The following is a 25755-nucleotide window of genomic DNA, read 5'->3' on the forward strand; positions in this document are numbered from 1 at the left end:
ATCTACCAATATCCTTTGGGCATTCCCCAAAACCTGGAAGCCATAGCATTGCCCATGCCCTTTGTTCCCATTGAGCAAATGCTCGGGAAAACTGTCAGCAAGTTAGCAGCATCTTTGTGGTACTTTATGTCTGACAAGTCTGACATTCTTTCCAAGGTGAGAGGTTGTGATGGTGGCTCTTTAAACACGGCAACAGGACATTTCTGGTGTTGCCTATGCAGGAAAAAGGACTGCCTTTGTGGTTCCTCCTCCCTGATTGTGTTGCACACGAGTGGCTGGTGCATGTGTTGGGCTCGAGTGAGGACATGCTTTCTATTAGTGCAGTCCTATGAAATATTATTCCATATTTACATCTGCGGATGGCTCCTTCTCCTTTTGTTCCCTCGGTTGGTCTGTGAATGTTGTCTTTTGTCCCATTCTTCCTCAGCTACCAGCACACATTCGCTTTGAATGCAGATGCGACTCAGAAATAATGAGGAGAATCATTACAGCTTTGGTTGGACATTTTGAAAGAAGAACTGTGGGATCCTAGAACATCCTTAGTCTGGGTGTCAGGGTTCGGCAGAGGACTCAAAAATTATAAAGAGTGTAGCACAGTTTACCATTACCACATGAGTTCATTGTTTGCTGTGATTTAGCCAAAAGGATAGAAGAAGCAACTGACCTGGGTGGTGCTTGCATCTCTCTGTGTATGTACTTGCCCTGACCTCCGGGCTCTCCATTGGCTCCCTGTCAAAGAAAGGATTACAGTCAAGCATGAGTCTCAAAGCCATTAAATCACCACTGGGTTGAATTCTACTAATCATAGACCCTGTGCTAACAAAACACACTCAAACATGTTTCTTTGGATATGTGCATTATTTATTTGTTTAACTGACAGCTTTACAAACTGCATCATACACCCTTTTGCTTACTTCAGAAACAACGAAGATTGATGAAATAATTGAATTAAACTCAGCCACTGGCGATTGCTCAGGGCCACATTTCAATCTATCATTTTTCACCCACTGTACCACCAGTGGCGGCTCCTCCACTAAGGTGGAGAAGCGCCGCCCCACAGGAAAAATAAAATGATAACAGCAGGTCCCTTATCCTATGGAAACATTTAGAATTCGTTGATTTGTAAAAAGAAAATCCATGTTTTAGAATATGACCTGCAATCAAACAATGAAGGCTACATCCCATCTAGCATAGTTGTCCAACCTGATAGATTTTAGAACCCAGCCACAAATAGCTTCAATCCTGGAAAACGACAGGTAAGAAAGGATTACACCACCAAGACCTAAACACTGTGAGTTTATGGGGCTCATGTAATCACTGCCATGTCCACCATACACTAATCTAACCCATGTATGGTAACTGCGCTCTGTGATGCTAACAAACTCATCCAGGTGCTTCCAAGTCCACTCAAAGATTATGGGACTATTAGATTAGCCATACTGTTACCTATCACAGACTAAAATTAAAATTTAAAGTGGGTCAGGCCCCTCCATCTCACATGGAAGGGGGTTTCAAAAACTGCATAAACTGCATCACCAGATGGGGTTTCTTATCACTCCTAAAATACAACAGCAGAAAGCAGGGTCTAAACAGCGAAGAAACTAACTAGGACTGTTGACCTTGCCTTGCATGATCACACCCAAAAGAATGCTTTTCAAATACTAATCGCTCTCACATATTTTATTATCTCACTTACCTCATATCACTTATCTGTTCTCTTGCAGTGATATGTATCATTGATGATTTGTCATGGATTCATCTTTCCTAGGGATTCCTAATGCCCTATAGACCCTCACGTTCTAGGTTCCGTGCACAAAAACATACAGTCATTGAACCTCCATGCAGAGGTGCCACAAAAGAAGATCCTCCTGTGTCCAGTGCTTTTTAGAATGTATTATATCCCACTCCATCCAACCACTCCTGGAGACTTATCCTGGTGAGTCTGCCTCAGTGCTTCTCTAACTGGCTTCTCAGTGATCGTCCAGGACCTCCATAAGCCTAGGGAGGCACCATCTTGGTATTTCCCTTTGCATGCCATACGAGGCAGGCTCAGATCTAAATCCCTCTACTGCGGCGGATCTGGGATTCCACTGATGCTTTTCCCTTCTCTTTGCAGAGGCCTGGTGGAATTCTCCACTGTCTCACAGGAAACATTGCAGTTGTCCCCAGAGATGGAACTGATTCTGAATCTCCATTGAGGCACATCCTTCCTAGGAGTCTTCTGGTTCTGCCCCATGGCATGCTACTTGTTGCCTCTGTAACCTTTTGTGATACCACTAGTGGGTTAATCGGAGCCCACATTAGAAACAACACCTGCAACCACCCCTACGTCATCTCCTAATCTCTAGCTGCTTCCGTGTCACAGCCACCACCTTACATCCATGTTGATGAATACAAATCAAACAAATAACAATCAAGCCGCTTCCCACCTGCGTTATGACTCTTAAGTATTATATAGGGCCTTGAAGTGGCCCCATGTCTCCACGGACGCTGTACCAATAGCCTAAGCCACAACACATGGCTCAAAGATTCTCAGCAAGAGAAACACCCACCAGTGAGTTAATGAACTGCAGAAATACACAAAGTCCCTCTGTGATAGTATAAGACCCAAAAATGCCATGAGCTGGCATAAAATAGCCTAATTTCCCAGGGAATCTTTTGTCCCAGTACAAAAAGCATAATAAAATGAAACCCAAACCACAAAGGGTGCATTGTTTTGGCTATAAGGACAATGCTTACTTGAAGACCTTAATAAGTAGTAACAGAGACTGCAAAATACAAAACTGCTAGTAAGTGCTAGTGCCAGCTGTTGCTAGCAATGGTTTTTAGGTCTCGTGGCGATTACAGCGTGAAAGCGCTGTCTCACCAGAGACCTATAGTCACCGGCTCAGCTTACCAGGAGACAAGAAATGGCCACGCGCATCTTCAAGAATGGGATCGGAGCGGGCCCCGTGCGCGTGTGCACATCTCCTGTCTCCTGGGAAGCTCCAACACACACAGCCACACCTCCCCCTGCTTTCGCACATGCATGCGCACACACAGAGACACACACACACGAGCGGACATACACGCACGCACACATACAGAGACACACACACCACACCCCCCTAGTGGGTGCTGGTGGGCATCGGATTCCGACCCACCAGCCACATCGCCTAGGTCCCGGCGCCCCACCAGCGTTAGTCCGGCTTCTTCCGTGGAGACTGCTGGTCACACTGGCATTTCCTACCCAGGGGAGGGGCTTCACGGGGGCGATACGGGCACAATGAGCGCCAAGGCCGCGCGAGAGAAGCAATACTGGAGGGGAAGGCGCACGCATGACGCACTGAAGCGCGCGCCAGGCGGGTGAGAGGGTCTCTTGCAGCCGGACTCCGTGTACTGCCCAGAGGCGGGATCGCACGCGCTTCTTTGAGAGGGTGGGGAGGGGAAGGGGGGATAACAAAACACTGTAGTGGAAAAAACAGTATGGATTGTCTTGCAGAGGGTTTATGAAGTACTGCTTGCATTTGTACCTTTCATTAGTATTAGACGTAGTGTAGACTTTTCTCCAAGAAATGTAGAGCGCTTACAGCAGGCATTTTGTTGCAGCAGGAGCATCTCTAACGTGAGAGTCTTATATTGATCATCATAATGTGCTTGACCCAGTTGAGGCTGAATTACTGTAACCAGGGTCAAAACGGTGGTAAATAGGACAGTGAAACATGTCCTCTTTGTAGTATACATATTCGTTGGATTTTACACATTTATGTTTTATACTGCAATACTTTTGACACAAGGAGAGAAAGGCCTTTGCGCAAAGTTGCATGGTTCTTGAATAAATTAAGGAGCAGGGAACACAAGCCGGGTCTGTGGGTTTCAAGTCCAGTGATTTACCCTCTACACCGGCTTCGTCCGGTCTGGATTGATTGAGGAGTGGCAGCTCTGGTGGAGGATGCGTGGATCGGAGCTCTGCTTCTGCCACCCACTTTTAAACAAGAGGCAACAGTTTCAGCACTGCTGGTGCCTCTGCACGACTGAGGCGGAGGAATGATAGGGGAAGTTTGAGAAGTTCTGCATAGAGAGGAAGCCTGCAGCTGGCAGCAAAGCCTCCAAGCGGATGTGGTTTTAAAGTTAAAATGGCATTCCAGCTATAGCCAAAAGAATATCCGCACTGGACTGAAGACCAGACACATCCTGGAGCGTGAGAGCACAGACAAGTGATAGAAGGCTCCATGGCTGGTAACTGCTGAGAGCAGGTGACCGGCATAGTGGGGAGGTTGCACAGCTTGGGTAAGAGCAGTAAGTGAAACCATGCTCCTGTGCCCTGATGGCTGTTAGACTCTAAGGGAAAGCAGTGGCCCACATTGGAATTCTGCTGAAGACCACACCGGGACATTGCTGAGGCCCAGATTGAGTCACCAGCGTTAAACGAATGCTAGGGTTCACTGCATACAGTAAATTGCTCCCCAAGTCACACAGCACAAGGAAAGCACCTGTAATTTCTGGCACTACAAACCAAGGAGGGGAATGATTTGGACTCTACATTGTACATTTCAATACATTCTCAAAAAAGAAGGTGGAGATTTTTGGTGATACTGCGCAGCCTGACAGTGAAAGTTTTATGAAAGAGAAGTGAACCAGAAATCACTTTCTTGAATAAAGAAGACGTTCCACTGACATCTGATTGGGGGCAGCACACCTAGTAGTCATCCAAACAGAGTGGCGATACATGGGTGATCCCACCCGATGTACAATAAGAAACTCGGAAACAGTTCTGAATTGAGTGCCTCGTTGCATTTTGAAGGAGCAGTGGCGAAGAAGAGGAGCTATTTCACTGTATTATTGTGAATCAGCCTGCCAACATTGAAACCGCCAAGCACAGAAAAGAGCAAATTAAGTAATGCTCCAAAAATGCAAGCCCAGGAAGCTCTAACAGCAGGAAACAGAAGATCAGAATTCTGGCAGTGGCAAGGGAGTTAATCTCACACCAGAGGGTGGAATTGATGGCTGGACCAAATGCAGTTTGATGGAACACCTTTTGAAATACAATCAAATCAATCAGGGAGGCATGCCTGATACTTGGTATCCTGGAAGATGAGAGAACATAGACAAGTGGTGTCAGACTCTCTTCGGGGTCACCGGGCAATTTCGATATTTTGTCACTGGTGTCTGGCCCACTACGGCTCTGAAATCTTGGCCAACCTTTTTTGCGTGTGTTTCTCAGGATAGTGAGGGTGAGCAGTCCAAGGCTTCTCAGAGAGGGAGTGTGGGGGCCAAGAGCTCTGAACTCTACAATACACCAACAGGAACACTAACTTCATGCCCAGTTCTGGTCTTTTGTGAAAATCACAAAACAAAATACCTTACATTTAAGTTAAGATATGAAACATATGGCTATATCTATTGTTGGCTCCACGGAAAGCACTAAACCTTCTTGTTTTACCTGTCGCCTGCCCAAGATCAGGAAGCAGGCACACCGAACCGGCACCTCCTCACCACTTCTTGTCAGCCAATAGCAACCCCCATGCCCAGGGTACACAGAGAACTACACTGCTATGGCACAGCACTACCAACTGCCTGCCTTCCTGCCCCTACACTGTTACCTCGCGGGTCAGCCACAGGACAGTGGCTACATTGCCCGTGTCTGCCCCGCAACACATTGTTCCTGCCATGGAGGTTTCCCTCAGCGGGGTGCAGTTAATACGTACAGGGACCCAAAGATATGTGGCATCGCAGAATAAGAACGGACGTGGTACAGGTAGGCTTTTTTAAAATGTATTTATTAGTTTTCACTTTTATATAGCGCAAAGTTTACCCGCAGTTATCAGAGCGCTTTAAATCAGCATGCTTATAACAAGCAAGACTAGCACTCTATATTACTGCCAACTTTGCTTAGCATAAGCAACAGCTAACCATTCACAAACAATGTTTATATGCCAATTGCAAATTAAAAAAAAATGCAAAGCATTGTCATTTACAATGCCAGTAACTCAAACTTTAATGCTGCGAGACCTATTGCAGTGTAAATGCTTGTTTTAAGTAGGGTTTGAAGATTGCTCTCAATTGAAGGTTCACTCAGTATGTTTACAATCCAGGACTTTTTTCTTTACACATCATTGTAATAAGGTGTGAAAGACCAGCAACTTCAACTGAAATGAAGACCACGACTGCCAGAATGTAATGATTTGGAAAATTATAATATTGTTACTATAAAAATAAGTTAATACAATTGCCTTATTGTATCAATGGGACTTATTTAAAATAAAAATAAATATATGTTGCAATATAACATAAGCGTGAAAATTCACCATGATGAACTACACACCATGCTATCCTCCATCTTAAACCTTTATTGATGGATTTCTCACCCAACTGCTAGCATAAGGAATGCGTGAGTCCCTGGGGATTGTCTGTCCTTTAGTGTCCTTGATACTTTTAATGTTGGAAGACCAGGTTAAGTTCACAGTTAAAGCCTGGTCTTACCTGCTGCGGACACTGAAACACTTCTTGCTCCTGTTTTCTTTTTTTATACTAAGTACAAATTCTGAATACATTCATCTGGGCCTATATGAGTTATTACAACTCTTTAGATTCTATAGCCTGGAAAATGAATACATAAGTGCAGGTCATTAGAGCATTGCTGCTAGGATTGAACTTAAGAGATAATATTTCCCCAACATTGGCCACTTTGGACCAGTTCCAGATGAAAAAACCCTGTACAGTTAAATCATTGTGCTTTTTATGTATTTATGTCCAGCATCTCTTCGCTGCACCAGTTTTTAACACCTTAGCTGCGTGTAAACATTTCTCCCCAGTGCTGCGCTGTCCATTAGAACTAGTGCTGAATGGACGTTCAATGGTCGTGCGCAGCACTGGGGAGGTAGCGCTGCTGACGACCATTGGCCGTCAGCAGCACTTAAGGGGTTAAACAGATACCACTAAAATTGGTTGCTGAGATCCGGTGATCAACATCTTCTTGTTCTCCCCATGCACTGGCATTAAACATTCGGTGGCTCTGCATTTTTCGCTGCAGCAGCAATCAAATGGAATCCCCCGTCTTTTTCTGTGTTTCCATCTTCTACAGGTTCTGATCAATATACTTTTTTTGAAATCCTTAAATATATGGCTGTTCCCACAACCATGTTAGTTCTCCATCCACTATAGCAGCACATTAGTGTAGCTGGTTTTGATCCAGTGCCAAGAGAGCCCTTAATATAGTGTTTTTTAACCTGTGGTCCGAGGAATCCCCGGGAATCCTAGGGGCCTACTCAAGGGTCCTCAACCATGTTACAAAATTAAATAACATTAAAATAATTCATTAAATTAATAAAGTACATTCAAATAAAGAAGCAAAATTGAAAATGTGAAGACCTTTTTATATATTTGATCGTGAATTAAACAAAATATTTTAGTATTTAAGCATTTATTTGGTGTATGCTTGTTTTTTTATTTTTATGTGTTATTTTGAAGTTTAAATTATAGAAATTGTGTAGGTCCGGGGCCCCATACAATGTAATCATGTATTTGGTGTATGCTTGTTTTTGTATTTGTATGTATTATTTTGAAGTTCAAATGATAGAAATTGTGTAGGACCGGGGTCCCCGACTTCCAAAGACTCAGTGGGGGTCGCCAGATTACAATAATGATTCAGCGAGGGTCCACGGAAGTAAAAAAAAACTAGTTACTTACATGTACACTATGGTTCTCCAGTAATATCTTTCATAGATTCACATGCTTGTATCTTCCCCGGCGTCATAGTGGGAGTCTCACTGTAACAAAATGACTATAGCAGTCTCACAGAGTAAAACACTGCATAGAAAGTCCTATAGGGGACCATAATATTTGGTTGCCAAACCTCCTCATTATTTGGACCAAAACTCAGCCAATCAGCTGCCAGCCCTGACATCACACTCCCCAGCAGAGCCATCATACCTCAGATTTCCAGCCCGAGTGAGAGCCAAGGATATATCTAGAGATAAGAGGTCTACCTGAGTAACGGGGAGGTGGGAGGGCCGTATGTGAATCTATGAAAGATAATACTGGAGAACCATAGTGTACAGGTAAGTAACTAGTTTTTTCTCCAGTATTGAATCATTCATAGATGCACATGCTTGTATCAGAATAGCAAGCAGTACTTATGATAAGGAGCATTGCTCAGGATAGAACCTCACAGCCTTTGTGGGCTCTGCTCCTATTCTTTAAAATGTATTTTATTTAATGAGTTTTATATAGCGCTGGCTAGACCCGAGGGTATCAGAGAGCTTTACATGAGATTCAACAATGTTACAGAGTTACTTCAGTAACAATTACATTAGTTACAGACAAAAACATTTAAGGAGCATAAAAGACTCGGAAATGGAATGAAAGAAGGGTAAGGGGTAGGGAAAAAGGGGTAGGAGGGAGATATGACATAGAGACGAAGGGAAAGTCTGCCCAAGGTCCGGCTGGATAGTTGAGGGCCGAGGGGGAAGTCCATAGCCCATCTCCTCTATAGCTATCAAGTAGCTCCACTAGGCATCGGCCAAATGGCTAGGTCTCCACGGAAAAACATTTAAAGAGCATAGAAGATGAGATGAAATGAGCGTAGAGGGGAAGGGGGTTAGGGTAAAGAGGTGAGACGGAGGTACGACGGAGAGACGAAGTAAAGACTGTCCAAAGTCCGGCTGGGTAGGGGAAGGTCGAGGGGGAAGTCCACAACCCATCTCCTCTATAGCTATCAGGTAGCTCCACCGGGCATCGGCCAGATAGCTAGGTCTCCGCGGTCGGAGGTAAGTTCAGCAGGTTCTATGTCTTGATGGGGGAAATGTGAAGGTCAGTTTGATGTCCGTTTTTGTCCTAGAGTAATAGCACAACATGGTATGGACCACTGTGGCAGCCATCTTGTGGTCAGGCGAGAGAATTCTGACCTTGATGTTACATTCGGCCGGTCCCCATAATTACAAGGGACCAAAGTAGGCGCCAGCAAGTCCTCCAAGCTCTCATTGTGATCACTAGAGGCCACCCCCTGCTCCCTGTCTCCAAAGCGCATCTGCGGTATATCTGAGGAATCATGTGCTCGGGAGTAGGACGGACCAGGCCGTCAACACAGGAAATTATCCGCTCAGAAATACCAGACAGAGGACCAGACCAAACGGCAGACAAAGGGCCAAAACCCCGCAGCACAATGCCATCAATGGCTAAGCCACACCCAAGTAAGGACCAAGGGCCGCACCAGCGTAATACAGCAACAGCAGGAAAGGTGAGGAACCCACAAGGGGGAGTCCACACCCTCCCAGCATAAGACAGGGCTATACAATAGCTACAAGTACCCCACATATTTATCACTTTCTTCTAATTTAGCATTTCCAATGCACTACCCTATTTCTCAGCCTATACTTCTCTCAATATATCTTCTAGCCCAACCTTCTGACTCATCTCAAACTTCTTTCTACTACTCTTTCCAATGCCCTACCCTATCTCTCATCCTATACATCTATCAATATATCCTCTACATCCACTCTCTCATTTATCCCAAACCCCATACCACTACTATGATCCCCCAAAAAACCTTTCTAGACTCTCCTACTCTACCCCTTCTTGCATCATCTGACACCTCTTTTACTATACCAATCCCCTATAACAAACCTTTCTAAACTCTTCCTTCTGACTCCTCCCCTCCAAAACTCCTTTTTACTCATCCAAAAACCTCCTACTACTGCTAAGACCTAAAATAAAAAAAAAGCCTTCACTCTTTTATCCCTCAACTATCCTTTTCAATCAAAATTAACAGACTAACATGTTCACGTCTCAAATTCCATATTCAAATATACAAATTCACCACTAATCCTTTATGGGTTCCAGAGTAGCGTGCTACTCGGCAATAAAACATCTCAACACCCCATCAGGGTTGCAAGCGCTATATAAATGCAAACCTTTTCCCTTTTCTACCCCTCCCCAATCCTTCTCAATCCAAATAACTGACTAACATATCCACCACTAAAATTACTTTCATGTTTGACCATACTAATTCAACACTAATCCTTATGGTTTCCAGAGTAGCGTGCTACTTGCGCTTCTAAACCCCATCAGGGGTAGCAAGCGCTTTAAAATACAAACTTCTTTCCCTCTTCTATCCCGCCACCTACCCTTCTCTACCCAAATAACTGAATAACATATCCACTACACAAATTACTTCATATTTTACTATACTAATTTTCAACACTAATACTTTATGGGTTCCAGAGTGGCGTGCTACTCGCCAGAAAAGCGCTTCAACATCCATCCTGGGTAACAAGTGCTATATGAATGCAAACCTTTCTTCCCCTTTTATCCCCCCGCTATCCTTCTCACTCCAAATAACCTACTAATATCCACCACTAAAATTACTTTCATATTACACCATATTAATTTACCACTAATCCTTTATGGGCTTCCTGAATAGCGTGCTTCAACACCCATCAGGGGTTACAAGCGCTATATAAATACAAACCTTTTTTCCTCCTCTATCTTTCTGCTATCATTCCAAATCCAAATAACTGACTAACCTATCCACCTCTTTAAAAGGACTTGCCTGTTTCACTAAACTAATTAAACACTAATCCTCTATGGGTCCCGGAGTAGCGTGCTACTCTCCAAAAAAGTGCTTTGACGCCTCGTCAGGGGTAGTAAGCACTATATAAATGCAATTACAGTACAATACATAGGGTAGGACACGTCCCAAAGAAAGCATGGGAACCACTCTTAGGGAAAAAAAATCCCGCATCAGAGAACAAAATTATAAACCTGTGGCAGAAATCACAGGCTTAGAAATCAGCAAAAAGGTACATTCTTACCCAAAAAGGGGCTGAACCAGCAGCCAACCAAAGAGAGGGGCCAACCAAAGGACCCCAAGGGCACAGTAAACCTCACAGAAAGTGTAACAGCCACTCCAAAAACCAAATACCAGGAGCAAAGTGGCATAACGCCTCCCACGAGACCTGGAGGATCAACAAACCAACCTACTGAGGAGGGGGAGGAGGAGGACGGAGCCCTGCAAGAAGTTGCTGAATGGTGGAGTCTGCATGAGTATTAAACAGAAGGACCCTGTCAAAAGGCAGGTCAATCAGACGCTCTCTAATATTTTCTGGAAAAACAGTATCACGTAGCCAAGCATGGCGAAGGAGAGCCACAAAAGTGGTACCTAGCATGGCCGAGCGCATCAGCAACATCCAAGGCTGCATGAAGAATAAACGCGGCCAACTCCCTACCATCCAACACATGGCCCGCAGATCAGCACGAGCATCCTCATGGGAGACATGAGAAAGAAGAGACTCCACAGAGTGCCACAGGCTGGAAGTAGCCCTGGTCAACACACACAAAGTGCTAAGCACCCACAAGGCACCGCTGGAAGAAGCGAAGACATCACGCCCCCATGAATCCAACCACAGGGCCTCCCGAGACGGAGGAAACAAAAAATTTACACAAAGCATGCTTATTGACCAGACAGAATGTAAATAAAGCAAGAGCATGACCTTGAAAATCTTCATATAATGAAATATATATACTCTTGAACAGTACCTTAATGAAATAAACTGCTTGCCCTACTGCTGCGTCATTTCGCCATGCTGTATCTAGACAATAGTGTCTAGTAAAAGTGTGCACATTATTCCATGTTGCTGCTCTGCAAATGTCTGGCAGGGACACTCCTGCAAACAGGGCAGTAGAAGTTGCCATCTTTCTGGTGGAATGTGCATGTACTCTGGATTGAAAAGGATTACCAGCTTTGTCATGGCACAGAGAGAGAGCCGAAGAAATCCATCTAGAAATTCTAGATTTGGATAGTGCCAAACCTTTTCTTGGACCAGAAAATACTACAAAAAGTTGGTTTGATTTTCTGAATGACTTCGTTCTGTCAATGTAGAACTTTAGACATCTTTTGACGTCTAGAGAAAGTAGGAATCGTTCCGCAGACGACGAAGGATCCTTAAAAAATGTAGGTAACACCACAGGTTCGTTGAGATGAAATATGGAGGGAACCTTAGGAATGAATTTCAGATTTGTGCTCAAGATAACCTTGTCAAGACGAAATTGGAGGAAAGGTTCAGAAATCAAGAAAGCCTCAATTTCGCTTACTCTCCTTGCTGAAATGAGAGCTAAAAGTAAGGCCGTCTTCCATGAGAGAAATTGTAAATCCGTTTTATGTATCGGTTCAAAAGGAGACTTCATGAGCTGTGCCAAACCATATTAAGCTGCCAAGAGACTGTTGACAGTGAACTGGGGGAACGTCCTGAAAAGTCTCTTGAGAAATTCTTTTAGATGGACAGTTAGGATCTCTTCTATATCTTGAGATAGCTGCCAAATGTACCTTTATAGAAGCATGTGAACGATTTGCTTCAGCCAAATGCAAAAGATAAGGCAGGATTTGTTCTGAAGAGGTATTAAAGGGATGAAGATTTTGAGAAGCGCACCATTGACAAAACCTCCTCCATTTTGCCGTATGCGTCTTGTTTGTAGAGATTACCGTGATTTGGAGAGAATATCTCGGCATTCCTGAGAAATATTCAAAGATTGAAACTGATGCTCGTGAGGATCCATGCCGATAAATTGAGCGATTTCAAATTTGGATCGAGAATTTGACCTTTGTTCATGGAAATCAGGTTCTGAGAGAATGGGAACTGAATCCTGGGTGCCACTGACAGCTTGAGGAGATCGGAGAACCAAGCTTGTCTCTGCCGTGCTGGAGCTATGAGAATTAAGTGGCACAGCTCCAATTTCATTTTCCGAATCACTTTCAAAATGAGTGGGAATGGAGGGTAGGCATATGCGAACATCCCTGTCCACCACATTTGAAGCTCACTGCCCCACGATCCTTTCTGATGGAATCTGCTTGCGAAGTGCTTGCATTTTGAGTTGTGAACTGTTGAAAAAAGATCCAGTGTGGGGTTCCCCATAGGCGAAAGACTTGGAGAAGTTGACCTTGATGTAATTCCCACTCGTGAGAAACATTTGGAGATCTGCTGAGGGTATCTGCTCTTGAGTTGTGCACCCCCGGAATGTGCTGAACTTGCAGCAAGATGTTGTGGAGTAGCAACCACCTCCAAATCTCTTGCGCTTGTTTTGAGAGAAGTTCTGACCTTGTACCCCCTTGTCCTTGTTCAGTAGGTAAAACATGGTAGTCGTACTGTCGGTCCAGACCAGAACCGTGGAATCGCTGATCCTGGGTAGAAACGCTTGTAATCCCAAGAACACCGCCTTTAACTCTAGTAGGTTGATGTGAAGATGAGTTTCGCCTTCTGATCAATGACTTTTAATTTCTAATTCTTTGAGATGTGCTCCCCAGCCTTGCAGAGAAGCGTCTGTTATCATAACATAAATGTAACGCTGAGGTTCGAATAGCAGGCCTTTTGTTAAGTGTTTTCTGATTGTCCACCATGACAGGGCCTTTTTTACCTGAGGAGAGATAGACACCCAGTCTTCGAAGGAACCTTGAGATTGAATCCACTGTTTGTCCAGAAGCTCTTGAAGATGCCTCATGTGCAGCCTGCAATTGTTGTAACCGACTTCCATTCTTGATAGAATAGAGCCAGATAATGGTTGTTGGAGGTTGAACAAGTGGCGGGCGCTGTGTTGAAGTCACTGTCTTCTAGTAGGCTGTTGAGACTTGCCTCTTGACGAAGGTTTTCGTTTTGACTGTTGCTGATACGAGGTACCGGAGGATCGAAACTGCTGTCAACTTAAAAACTGGCGATATCCCTGCTGATTGTAAGGCTGATATCTGCCAGCTTGATATGATGGTCTTTGAGAATACTGACCTCGATCCCCTCCTTCAAAAGGACTGAAACCTGCCCTGTTGCAGAGAGCCCAATGCACGCGCTGTGTCGGTGTCAGCCATGATGCCTTGAAGGACTTCATCGATGTGCTTTCCGAACAGATTTTCTCCTTCGAACGGCATATCAATTATCTTCGCTTGGACTTCTGGTCTAAATGAAGTGGCTTTGAACCATCCTGGTCTTTGCAGCACCACCGCCGCTGCCATTTGACGAAATGAAAGAGAAGACATATCCATTGCTATATCTATAGACTCAGATGCCGATCTGGAACCATCCTGGATTATGGCGGCTGCCTCCTCTTTTTTATCCTCTGGCAAATGTAACAACAATGGAGCTATATCTGACCACATTTGAAGATTGTATCTACTGAGGAAGGCTAATATATGTGCAGCTGTAATCGCTGCTGCCGCTAACACAGCAATACGCTTTCCTGCTCCTTCCATACGTCTTCCCTCCTTGTCTGGAGTGGTTGCTGGGACGGGATTCTTTGAATTGCGCTGCGCTGCCTGCATCATCACTGACTCTGGCCGTGGATGCCCAATTAAACACGCAGGAGAGGATTCTGGTGCCCTATACTTTTTATCTATCCTAGGCACCGAGGCTGCGACGGAAGCTGGATTTTTCATCAGTTTCAAACCTTCATTCCAAATGAAGTCTATAATTGGGATTGATCTGATAGATTTTCTAGACTCCTCTTTAAAGTCATAAAGAAAACATTCTGCTTCTTGGACAGGAAGCAGGAGTTCAAATCTTTTTGAGGCCTTTTCCTTGATATCATGGAACCCTCCAATATCCTGGGGAGGGGAATGTGCTGGAGACGGCGATGGAGACGGCGTAGTAGGGATAATATATTGATCCCATTCTATCCCAACTGGACTTCCCTGAAGAAGTTCCACTTCTTCTGGTTGATCTCCGTCACTGTCCATTAAATCGTCTCTAATTGTAATAACAGGGAGTGATCAAATTTTTTTGAATTGCAGGTGTAGGCGGAGGCGGGGGTTGTGCCACCTGAACTTGAGCTGGACTTGATACAGGCTGTGAGGCTGGAGCGTTAGCCTCTGGGAATCGACGATAGTAGTCGTTTATCATATGGCGAAGATCCTTTACAAGAGAAATTGGCATGGAAACAGTTTCCTCTCTCACCTCCTGCTGTACTTCCTCTTCCTCCTCATAATCATAAGAATGCTGAAATGACTCATATCTCTTTTCAGCCACTGGACGGTCCTGAAAAGAAAACACCTCCTGAACTTTCTGGTACTCATCATCGTCAGTGTCCTGACTTTTTATTTGAAGCTGGGAAGGACTATAAGCCACTCCAGATTCCTCAACCTCTGACTGCATCTCCAGCAGACTTGATGGTGGCAGCGGTGAAATCTTAGTCCAGCTAGTAAAATCCGCAGATTTCTTCGCCGTCGACGAGCCCGTCGATGGTGGAAAGGACTTTAAAGATGTGGATGACTTCGCCTTCAGAGACTTAAAAGGTGTCGTCGACGGAGCTCCCGTCGACGATGTTCCCATTGACGAAATTCGAATTATCGTTGTCGACGTTGTCGACGTCAATGGGTCCGTCGACGAAGATGCCGTTGAGGCCGTTGTCGATGCGGTCGTCGATGGTCTTGACGCTGATGTTCCCATCGACGGGATCGACGACGAACCCTTCTTCGACGATGTCATCTTCGACGTCGACGCGGCTCTCGTCGTTGCCACCGTTTTCACACGAGTCAACCCCGGTGAAACTCCTACCTTAGACAAAGGAGCAGAAGACACCTCCCTTGAAACAGATAACTTTTTTAAGGGGGTTTGAGGTAAAGAAGATGAAGAAGCTTCTTTTTCCTTGGTCTTTTGCTTTTTTGGATCTATTTTTTCCTCAGGAGCAGAAGACTTCCTCTTCTTTGATGACTGAGAATCAACATCTTCCTCAGAGTCTGAATCTGAAGTGGCCTTCTTCTTCTGAAGCCATAGTAATAGACGTGCCTCCCTGTCTCTCAAGGTTTTAGATGAGAAGGTTCTGCAGTGCTTGCAGTCCTTAGAGACATGTTTAGGGTGGAGGCAGTACAAACAGTCCTTATGTGGATCCTCAGGGTATAATCTAGGTTTTCCACAGGATCTGCAGGGCCTGAAAAGCCATTGTAGGTAAAGTAAGTAACACAGTACCTTAATCCAGTAGCAGGAACATTTTCAGTTGGATAATAACATTTACTAAGTTATTGGGTAAAGTGCCACTATTTGTGGCCCAGACAGCGTAAAACTGTAATGTACGATGTATGTTGTGTGAAACAAAACCCAATAAAATTTGTTTAAAAAAGAACATTTTCAGTTGAAAAGGTGAAAAGTTCACAGGAACAAAACTGAGCACAGCTCAAGGAGACTCTTTCTCACATGAAGGCGGTTGGAAATCTGAGATATGATGGCTCTGCTGAGGAGTGTGATGTCAGGGCTGGCAGCTGATTAGCTGAGTTTTGGTCCAAATAATGAGGAGGTTTGGCAACCAAATATTATGGTCCCCTATGGAACTTTCTATGCAGTGTTTTACTCTATGATACTGCTATAGTCATTTTGTTACCGTGAGACTCCCACCATGACGATGGGGAAGATACAAGCATGTGAATCTATGAAAGATTCAATACTGGAGAAGTTTAAGGACTGCTGCCATAGGGTGAAACCTTGAACTTTAGAAATGTTAACAACCTAAAACCAGGATCAAGGATTGTACAGAAAAAGTATGTGTTCCATACATAATTACAACTGAATGCCCCCAAAATGTATGACTTGCCCTATCAATAGCACCACCTAAGGTGCCACCAAAATATTTGAACTAAAGCCAGAATTATACCACCATTGGTCTCAAAATGGTGTGCATTTTCCTCAGAATATATACTCAGTCAATGTTCCCAAGGACTTCCTTCCTAATGCGGCAATTACCACCTATGCAACCACTTTAGCTCTCAGCCTGTTCTCTTTCGCTTGTGAATGCGGAGAAGGGTCAAGTAAAACAGAGACGTCAGCATGGGTCGCTGCTGTTTCTTTCTGTAGTCAGAGAAGGACAGCCCTCACAGCTGTACTCCAAAGCCCACACGGCCCAGTCACACAGGTCAAGCATGAGCTGCTCAGTTGCTCAATGTCCTGTTATCACAAAGTTAGCATTCCATGACAGAAGGTTGAGTTGAGGTAGGTGGAGAATCAGCTCTTTAGAGCATCCACCATGGCTCAATCTTAAGATTTCTTACCAGAACAGCCTGCTTTCATTAATGTGAGGTGCGTGGGAGGAGAGTGGGAGATGCACCAGTGTTAGTGTGTAAAGAATACCGAGAAGTAGGGACGCCCTGGCTCCCCCTTACAATGCAGCTTATAAGCTGCTGGAACCTATGGAGAAAATAGTTAAACACAAGCAGCTGACAGGATCTGAGTTGGAATCCTGATAGGCCAGTTAGATCCTGGCTGCTACCTAATGCTTACTTCCACGAGGTGAGTTAAGTCAACTTTAGAGCACCACCTTTTGAGAAAACAAAGGCTGAATAATGGCTTGCTAAAGTGTATAGGGAGCAGAGCCCTCGCAGAGGCAAACATTTATTTTGCCCAGGGCACACAAAATCATTGCACCTCACCTTCTGTCACCAGTCCTGCTGCTTAAGGGTTTTTCTCAATAAATCCGTCGACTGCTTTTTTTCCCCTCCTCAACCATAGCACTCATGCATGAATATTAGGGACACATGAATGCACACTCAGACTAGAGCACTAAACAAATTAAAACAGATTTTCAGAGCAGCCACGATTTTGTATTCATTTGAATTTCTGGATTAGATCGGAGGCAAGGCCGGCTTTAGCGTTGGTGGTGCCCAGTGCGACAAAATCTTTGTTGGCACCCCCCACAGTGACCGCCTTATTCATGAATTCCCTCACTCCCATCCTTCAATGTTGTACCTCAACTCTCCTTAGCCCCTCTCTCATATTTATTTTTTATAGCGCTACTCATCCCAATGTAGACAGGCCAGACTGGGAAACCAAAGCAGCCTTGCAACTTTGACAGACCAGCCCCCATCCCCGACAGTCGGGCAGGGGCACAGGGAAGTCGCAAGTGTGAAACACTGCTGGTTTTGTTACTGGGGCTTGATATTGCAGCAATGCTGCAAAACTGGCCCCAGGTATCAACACGCATGTGCAATGCAATTGGTCTCGCATTAATTACGTTTGAGCATTTGACATTGCTAAATATTGCAACACCAATTGCAACAAAAGTCTATAAATTGTAGGCCAAAAAATGTGTATTTATTTTTGTAGCAATGATGGCATGCTGCGCTTTAGATGAATATATTTAAAAGTAAAGTGCACCATACTGCGATTGCTACAATAGTTAATTGTGGATGCGTTAACAATTGATGTGTGCACTGATGGCTGGTGGTGTGGGTGCCTGTAGAAATTGTGCAATGATGGCTGGTGGTGAGTGTGCCTAGTGGAGGTGTGTACTGCCGGCTGGTGGTGTGTGTGCGTGGTGGAAGCGTGCACTGACGGCTGGTGGTGTGTGTGCCTGGTAAAAGCGTGCACTGACGGCTGGTGGTGTGTGCCTGGTGAAAGCGTGCACTGACGGCTGGTGGTGTGTGTGTGTCTGGTGAAAGCGTGCACTGACGTCTGGTGGTGTGTGCCTGGTGGAAGCGTGCACTGACGGCTGGTGGTGTTTGCGCCTGGTGAAAGCGTGTACTGGCGGCTGGTGATGTTTGTGCCCGGTGAAAGTGTGCACTGACGACTGATGGTGTCTGTAACTGGTGAAAGTGTGCACTGATGGCCGGTGGTGTGTATGCCTGGTGAAAGTTTGCACTGACAGCTGGTAGTGTGTGTGTGCCTGTTGAAAGCGTGCATGGACGTCTGGTGGTGTATGTGTGCCTGGTGGCAAAGTGTACACTGACGGCTGGTGGTGTGTGTGACTGGAAGCGTGCACTGACGTCTGGTGGTGTGTGCCTGGTGGAAGCGTGCACTGACGGCTGGTGGTGTTTGCGCCTGGTGTAAGCGTGCACTGACTGCTGGTGGTGTTTGTGCCCGGTGAAAGCGTGCACTGACGAACGATGGTGTCTGTGCCTGGTGAAAGTGTGCACTGATGGCCGGTGGTGTGTATGCCTGGTGAAAGCGTGCACTGACGGCTGGTGCTGTGTGTGTGCCTGTTGGCAAAGCGAGTAGTGACGGCTGGTGGAGTGTGTGTCTGGAAGCGTGCACTGAAGGCTGGTGGTGTGTGTGTCTGGAAGCGTGCACTGAAGGCTGGTGGTGTGTGTGCCTGGTGGAAAAGCGTGCACGGACATCTGTAGACACAAACGATGGCCAACTGAGTCTCGAAATAGGCGCATTTTAGGAAGGAAACCGAGCCGAGGCTCCAATTAACGTCAGTTGCAATGGTGCTTTCAGTGATGTGAACTTTGGTGTGCTGGTAACTGAGTTGAGACCAGTAGCTTATTCCGCACAGGACAGTGCACAGCGGTCTGCTTGGGAATGGCTTCACTACACACCTATCGTGGCTGTAAACGTGGACAGAAGGCCTGTTCCTTATTTTCGTGGGGCACATAACATCCTCGCTTCGCCACTGGCGCACCCGCACACCTGTGCTCTCTTCTAACCTCTCAACCATCTCCCTCCCACTGACGTTGGACCCTACTGCACACAAGGAACAGGGGTCTCCTTGAACCCCGGTTTGGTGAGTGGTATATAAGGGAAGCTTAACATGTGTGCCATGGGCTTCTCACATTCCTGTGCCTCGGTTTTCACTCTCTCTGCTCCGTTAATTACAGATATTCCCCCTTTCTTCTCTGTAAGTGCTGTGAAGTGGCGGGCGGCGGCATAAACACGATGTAAAACGCCACACATATCTGGAGAATGCGCATACATGTGTGCTATAGCCATGGACGCACAGGTACGCGCGCCGTACCTACTGGACACATCATTAAGGCTCCTTTGAAGGGAAGAGCAAAGTAGGAGATAATGTGGCGCCCGATACCTCTGGGTCTAGTTCAGGCTTATCAAACTGAAAGAAGTGCCGTTGTCGGTGCAGAGAGAGCGGGGACTGGTGGGCACCGCACACATCACAATTCATCCCGAGGCAGACTAAAGCCACAGGAAGCGCCGGGGTTCATTGTATCACATTTGCACATTGTTGGTGTTTCGGAGGTCGGAGCCTACAGCAGGTAGTGTCTGGAGGGTGAGTGGCGGATTACATGTGTAGGGCCTTAGCATGGGTACAGGCGTAGAAGTCTGGAGCACCTGAGGGACTACAGGTGCAGGCTTGTTGGGAAGGCTCACAGGTGCCGTGTCCCTGGAGTGAGGATGTATAAGGGACTGGAAGGTTTCTGACAAATATGAGGACTGTGACAGAAGTGAGACTGCGTCATGCGTAGATCTACCACCTCATGCGTTACAGGTACCGAGCCGAGTACCCTCAGAGAACGCAGTAGGAGGGAGGTCTCCAGCCCGACACTCCTAAGTTTCTTTCAGTTAACAAGCCCTTCCACCATGTTCCTGGATGACACCAGCTCCCCGAGGAGTTATTATGAACTTTTTCAAGTGAAGGTAGAAACACACAGCTGACTGTATATCTTCTTATAAGTTATAACCCATGAATAGTCCGATATTCGCCTGCCGACTAATAACTTAAATGTACCTATTCGAAACCGAGCAGTAGGCTTTGGAGGTCAAACTGACATTAAAATCTAGTTCAGAAATGTATATCGCATGAATTGAAAGCTTGCACTTTCCCAATGCGGGGACGCATTGCGCTCAATTTGACAGATTAACAGGAAAACAATTGTGTATGGCTTTCATCACGGAAGTTAAGTGCTTGCCTGGGTAATGTACACGTAGGGAACCTTTGAACAAGAACATCAAAGATATCAAAGGGGCGCCACCAAAGTGATCGCTCGTGAAAGTGATCGTGGGCGCTTAATGAGCATGATGAGGTTTGCCTTTTGGCGCCTCTGCTCCTAAGCGCGTCCCCGTGAACATGCACTGTAGCTCTAGGCTGGCCAAGCTGGCCATGGTAGAATTTTTTTGAGCCCTCACTAAATGTCTCGCCAGATCAGCGCATGCGCTGGGTCAGGCGAGACCTAAAAACGCCCCACACAGCTGCATCCAGCCTCCTGGAAAAAATCCTGATGCTCACGACGGCTAGTACGGACCTGAATGTAGAGTGTCAGAGCACCTTACATCACAAACATATCATACAGAGACATACTGTGACAATCAGTCATGTAGGTGTGTAAATAAATGTATAGGAAATGTGACAAGACAGTGAGGACTACAAGATGTGGGAGTCACCTGTCATCTATACTGGTAGGCAGTATATGTTAAAAGTACTTGGTCTCGAGAAATGAAGAGGCATATTTTATACGTTTTTACGCAGCTCAGTAACCAAAGTTATTCTGCTGCATGCAAAGGAAAGCACACAACAGCACCATATTAACACCTTCAGCGCGGCGCGAATTTTCGCGCTGTGCTGAAGGTGCTTACAATGGGTGTGGCCGTGACGGAACGGTTCCGTCATAAGCACAGCCCAACCGGCGCTCATGACGGAACCGTTCCGTCACATGCATCGAAGAGGTTAACTAACATATGGTAGTGTTGCTGTCTCTTCCAGTGTTGGCATACCTTAGATACGTAGTAAAATCTAAAACGGCACTTTGCACCAGGTTTGCTTTAGTGATGCAAACCAGACACAAGGTGTTAGTAAATCGGCTCCATAAACTAAAGATTTGAAAAGTAGCACAACGATTGGAGGTATAATACTGAAAAAAATGTATTACTACCAAATGGAACCATTTTTAGGAACCTTAGAATAACAAAGGATTGAAGAAAAAAAATAAGGTTTTAATCATATGCCTTGCAATTTGCAAGCTGTGCTTTAATGCCATTCATAGCTCAGTGTGCTATATTAGACGGATTGGAACTTATGGAGTAAGGAAGTAACTTATGTAAATTGTAACTTATGGAAGGATTGTATATATAAGGATTATATGTGTACCTAGATATGTTTATAGCTTTGTATAAACATGTATAATTATGTTTATAAATATTTCGGTAATCGTTGGCTCTGCTTAACTCCTTGGACGCTCATGACGAGCTCAGCTCGTCATGATGTAAACCTCCACACACTCATGACGAGCTGAGCTCGTCATGAACAATGGGATTTCCAATTCTCCAGCACCGCAGGAGAATACCATGAGCATTGATGGTGTTAACAAATGAGCATATTAGTCATGGTTATATTATTCTATGTCTAACATGTATATAGGTGACTGCACAAATGAGTAAATAGCTATCATAACTATTTATCTACAATTGCTTCACTATTGAATTACAAAATAAAATAAAAAATTATGAAAACAAATAATTGAACTGAAGGTAGAGCAACACTTGAAAGTCTGAGTTTATTAAATACAACTTAAATCTTCATATATTACCTTCCTTATATATATATATATATTACCTACTGGCGGTCGCCAGTAGGTATATATAGTTAGGATTTTTTTGAATAGGGATTTCTGAAAATTCTATGTTGAATAACTTTGGCGTTGAAGGACGGAATTGGCTGAAATTTTCAGGAAAATGGCACATTTTGTTTCTGAGCATCCCTGAAAGTTTGGGGGGGTTTCGTGAAGTGGGGGTCGAGAAAAAAGGGGGGTCCCAAAACGTGTTTTTAACATTGAGTTTTCCATAGGGCAGTTGGACTCACTTTTAGCTCGAACGGCTGAATGGATTTCTATGAAACTTGACAAAATTGTAGGGACTGGTAGCCCGATGTGCCTGTGCTAGGTCTCAAGATATGTGCTCCAGTGGATTTTGAGAAATTAACGTTCAAAAAAATATATATATCTGTGACAGCGTCCCGGTTAGCGCCCTGGTTCGCGTACCTGACGCGTAACGGAACTTCGCGAGGAGAAGTGGATTGGCTCCCCGGTGACTGTGAACATTCTAAACAGTCCGGAGCGGCCGCCATCTTGTGTCTCGGTAGGATCGAGACACAAGAGGTGGCAAAAACAAAGGGGGAAATGAGCATCAGGGGGCAGAGTACATCTTCCTTGACCCCCTAGGTTTGATGAGGGGGCTTTAAAAGGGCCCCGCGGGGAAAAAAATAATAGTTTTTACTATCGTTTTTTTTGCGGGGGGAGCGCCCGGTACGCGCACCGGGAAGCGGTCCAGGGAGCGTAATATAGGGAAAAAAGAATGAAAGAATTTTCAAATATTGTATGTTTATTGATTGTTCGTTTTGTTGTATTTTTTTTTGTTTGTTTTTTATTTAAGTACCAACATGTAGGTACCAATGCAGAGTCTAAAAATAAATATACACCGTCTCCTTTGTAGATATCTTGCATGTTGTTTCAGAAGTTATTGTGGTATATGGAATTCATAGCATAGTCTGTCAGGAAAGCAGAAAGAACATGGAGGCAGGAGATGATAAAGAGATGTTAAATACACATTGGAGATAATATAGTGGGAGCAAGGAAGTAACTATGAGCAAACTTACTATGTAACACAAAAAAGTTGCACAATATATTTTAAGTCTCACTTTATATTTTATCTTTTTGGGTACTATTTCATAATTTTCATATTAAAAAGAATAATGTCTCAAACAATTTTAACTTTTAAAATTTAAATTTATTGTTCTGATTTTTCAAAATCTAAGAGAATTTGTAACATTAAATCATCAGGTATGTCCTCCTTTTCATTCCAAGAATCACATTCTTCAGCACATTTTATTAATTCTTGGTCTAGTGTTTCATCCATAAAGTCTACTTCTTCTTTTTCTTCGTTAGGATTGTTTTCAATCTTAATTTGAAATGAAATTGTATTTTCTTTTTGCTATGCTTCCATTTTCTTGCTGTAAATTGCATAAAAAATAAATATATCAGTGGAGATAGGGCACTGTTGGGTTTAAGTTCAGACAGGTACTTGTGAGTTTTTAACAGTGAAGTTATCTTTGGGCAGTGCATGGTTTCAGGCAGGAAGTAGAACTATTAAAAAGTGCCTGTGATGAAGCCTAAGTAAATTCATAATTATACCACAGAAGCCTAACTCAATCAATAATTTAAATAATTAAGTCTTTCTCAATGACTAACTCTTATAGAGGGACAGTATGTAACTATCTGAAAACGTTTTCCTAAATTAATTTAAAGTGCATAACATAGTTCTCCTTTCATTTTTTTAAAATTATATCTTACCTTTGAAAAAGAAGTTAAAGTTGTCAGTGAAAATGCTCTTGAAATGTACTTCAGGAAGTAGTAGTCAAAATGGCTGTGTTTCTCTCTCTTTCTTTATATATATTCAGGTACATAACCAATCAAATGTCTTGAAATAATAGTAGAAAATGAAAGTAACATTTTAATTGGTTGTCAATTCTAACACTTCATATGTGTTTTTGTCATATAATTTACCTCAGGATATTTTTTCAGGCCTACAGCATAATTTTCTCAATGGAATTCCATCAAATTTGTGTAAATGGTAGGGACTGCTATGTAGTAGGGCCTATTCTATATTTGATGAAAGTGTCTCCAGTGGTTTTTCTGTAAATTACTTTCCCACCTTTTTTTAGCAAGCGCTCACCGGTGCGCGCCCCGGATGGAGGGCAAACAATGTTCGGAATGGGTAGAAGGGGGCAGGGAAGACACTTCCTGACCCTCTAGGTTTTCTGAGGGGGCTTAGGACGCTCATGTAGGCAAAAAAAAAATGAAAAAAAAAAATTCACGTGGGGAGCGCCCGGTACGCGTGCCGGTAAGCGAACCGGGGAGCGTACTTTGGTGAAAAATAGTGGAAAAAGTTAGAAAAAGAAAAACGTTTTGAATGATCAGAGGTAGGGTAGCTCTGAAAAGAGCTATTGGGTTCTGTGGCTAATTTAGGTACCTACAAGTAGGTTCCAATGCACAGTTTTAAATTCAGGATGAATATTCTATTCCCCTCATCGGAGAAGTGCACACCATCTCCTCTGTAGATGTCTTGCATGTTGTAACGCAAGTTATTGTTGTATATTGAACCCATTCCAAAGTCTCTCATGTAAGCAGAAACAGATTTATTCACATGTTTCCGTGCTTTCTCAAATTTTGGACAAAATTGGTTGGACCAGTTCCATTTCTGTCTTTGGCATATATTGGAATATACCAAGGCAGTTTGGGGAAAATGTGTCATCAACTGATGAAAGGTGTCCTTTAAAAGCATTTCCAGACCAACCCCAGTCATAGTGCCCAAATCATTTCCACCACAGTGCACTATTAAGAGGTGAGGGTTTGGCAGATGCATAAAAAGATTATATTAAAAAGATATAAAATATATTTTTCCTTTAAAAGAAGAATACATTTTACAGCTTTTGATATTTGCTATTAAAAAACCATTGAAATTCACTGAAAAAACCATAGGTTATAGACCATATATAGTTAGGAATTAGCATTCTTCAAAACCTTGAAAATTCACTGAAAAAACCATAGGTTATAGACCATATATAGTTAGGAATTAGCATTTACAAAACCTTGAAAATTCACTGAAAAAACCATAGGTTATAGACCATATATAGTTAGGGATTAGCATTTACAAAACCTTATTTTACTCACACAAAACCATTGAAATTCGCATATATAGTTAGTTGCACTAACTATATATCGCGCACCCGCAATCCACTGCTGATGATGTCACATATTACATCATTCATGACATGGTCAGTGACATCACTGATGACATCACTGATGACAACTCAAATGACATCACTGACAACATCACTGATGACATCATTCATGTGATAATACGATGAACCTCTTCAGATTCTAATATAACCTTGGATACACTCAGTGTAAACAGACACTCACAGATTGTTACTCATCCATGGAGTTACTCATACACCTAGTCAGTCATGCAAAAAATCAATCACACCTCCATTTCCTCAACTATACAGTTATACACACCTTACTTATTCAAACATATTCTAACACATATTTACTCTCTTATACAATCACTGATACAAGTTTTCAATGAT

The 25755-nt window shown here is 43.9% G+C and overlaps 1 long non-coding RNA gene across 1 annotated transcript in view; it reads right to left on the reverse strand.

Annotated features, from left to right (window-relative positions):
* Positions 1 to 664: 664 nt before the first annotated feature.
* LOC147690069 (uncharacterized) overlaps positions 665 to 25755 on the reverse strand; it is a 173169-nt gene continuing 148078 nt past the window's right edge. Inside the window, exon 3 of the long non-coding RNA XR_015299925.1 lies at positions 665 to 729. This is a non-coding gene — a long non-coding RNA (uncharacterized LOC147690069). The remainder of the gene's footprint in view (positions 730 to 25755) is intronic.

Source organism: Lissotriton vulgaris, chromosome 9 (assembly GCF_964263255.1).
Source record: "Lissotriton vulgaris chromosome 9, aLisVul1.2, whole genome shotgun sequence".
Taxonomy (NCBI): Eukaryota; Metazoa; Chordata; class Amphibia; order Caudata; family Salamandridae; genus Lissotriton; species Lissotriton vulgaris.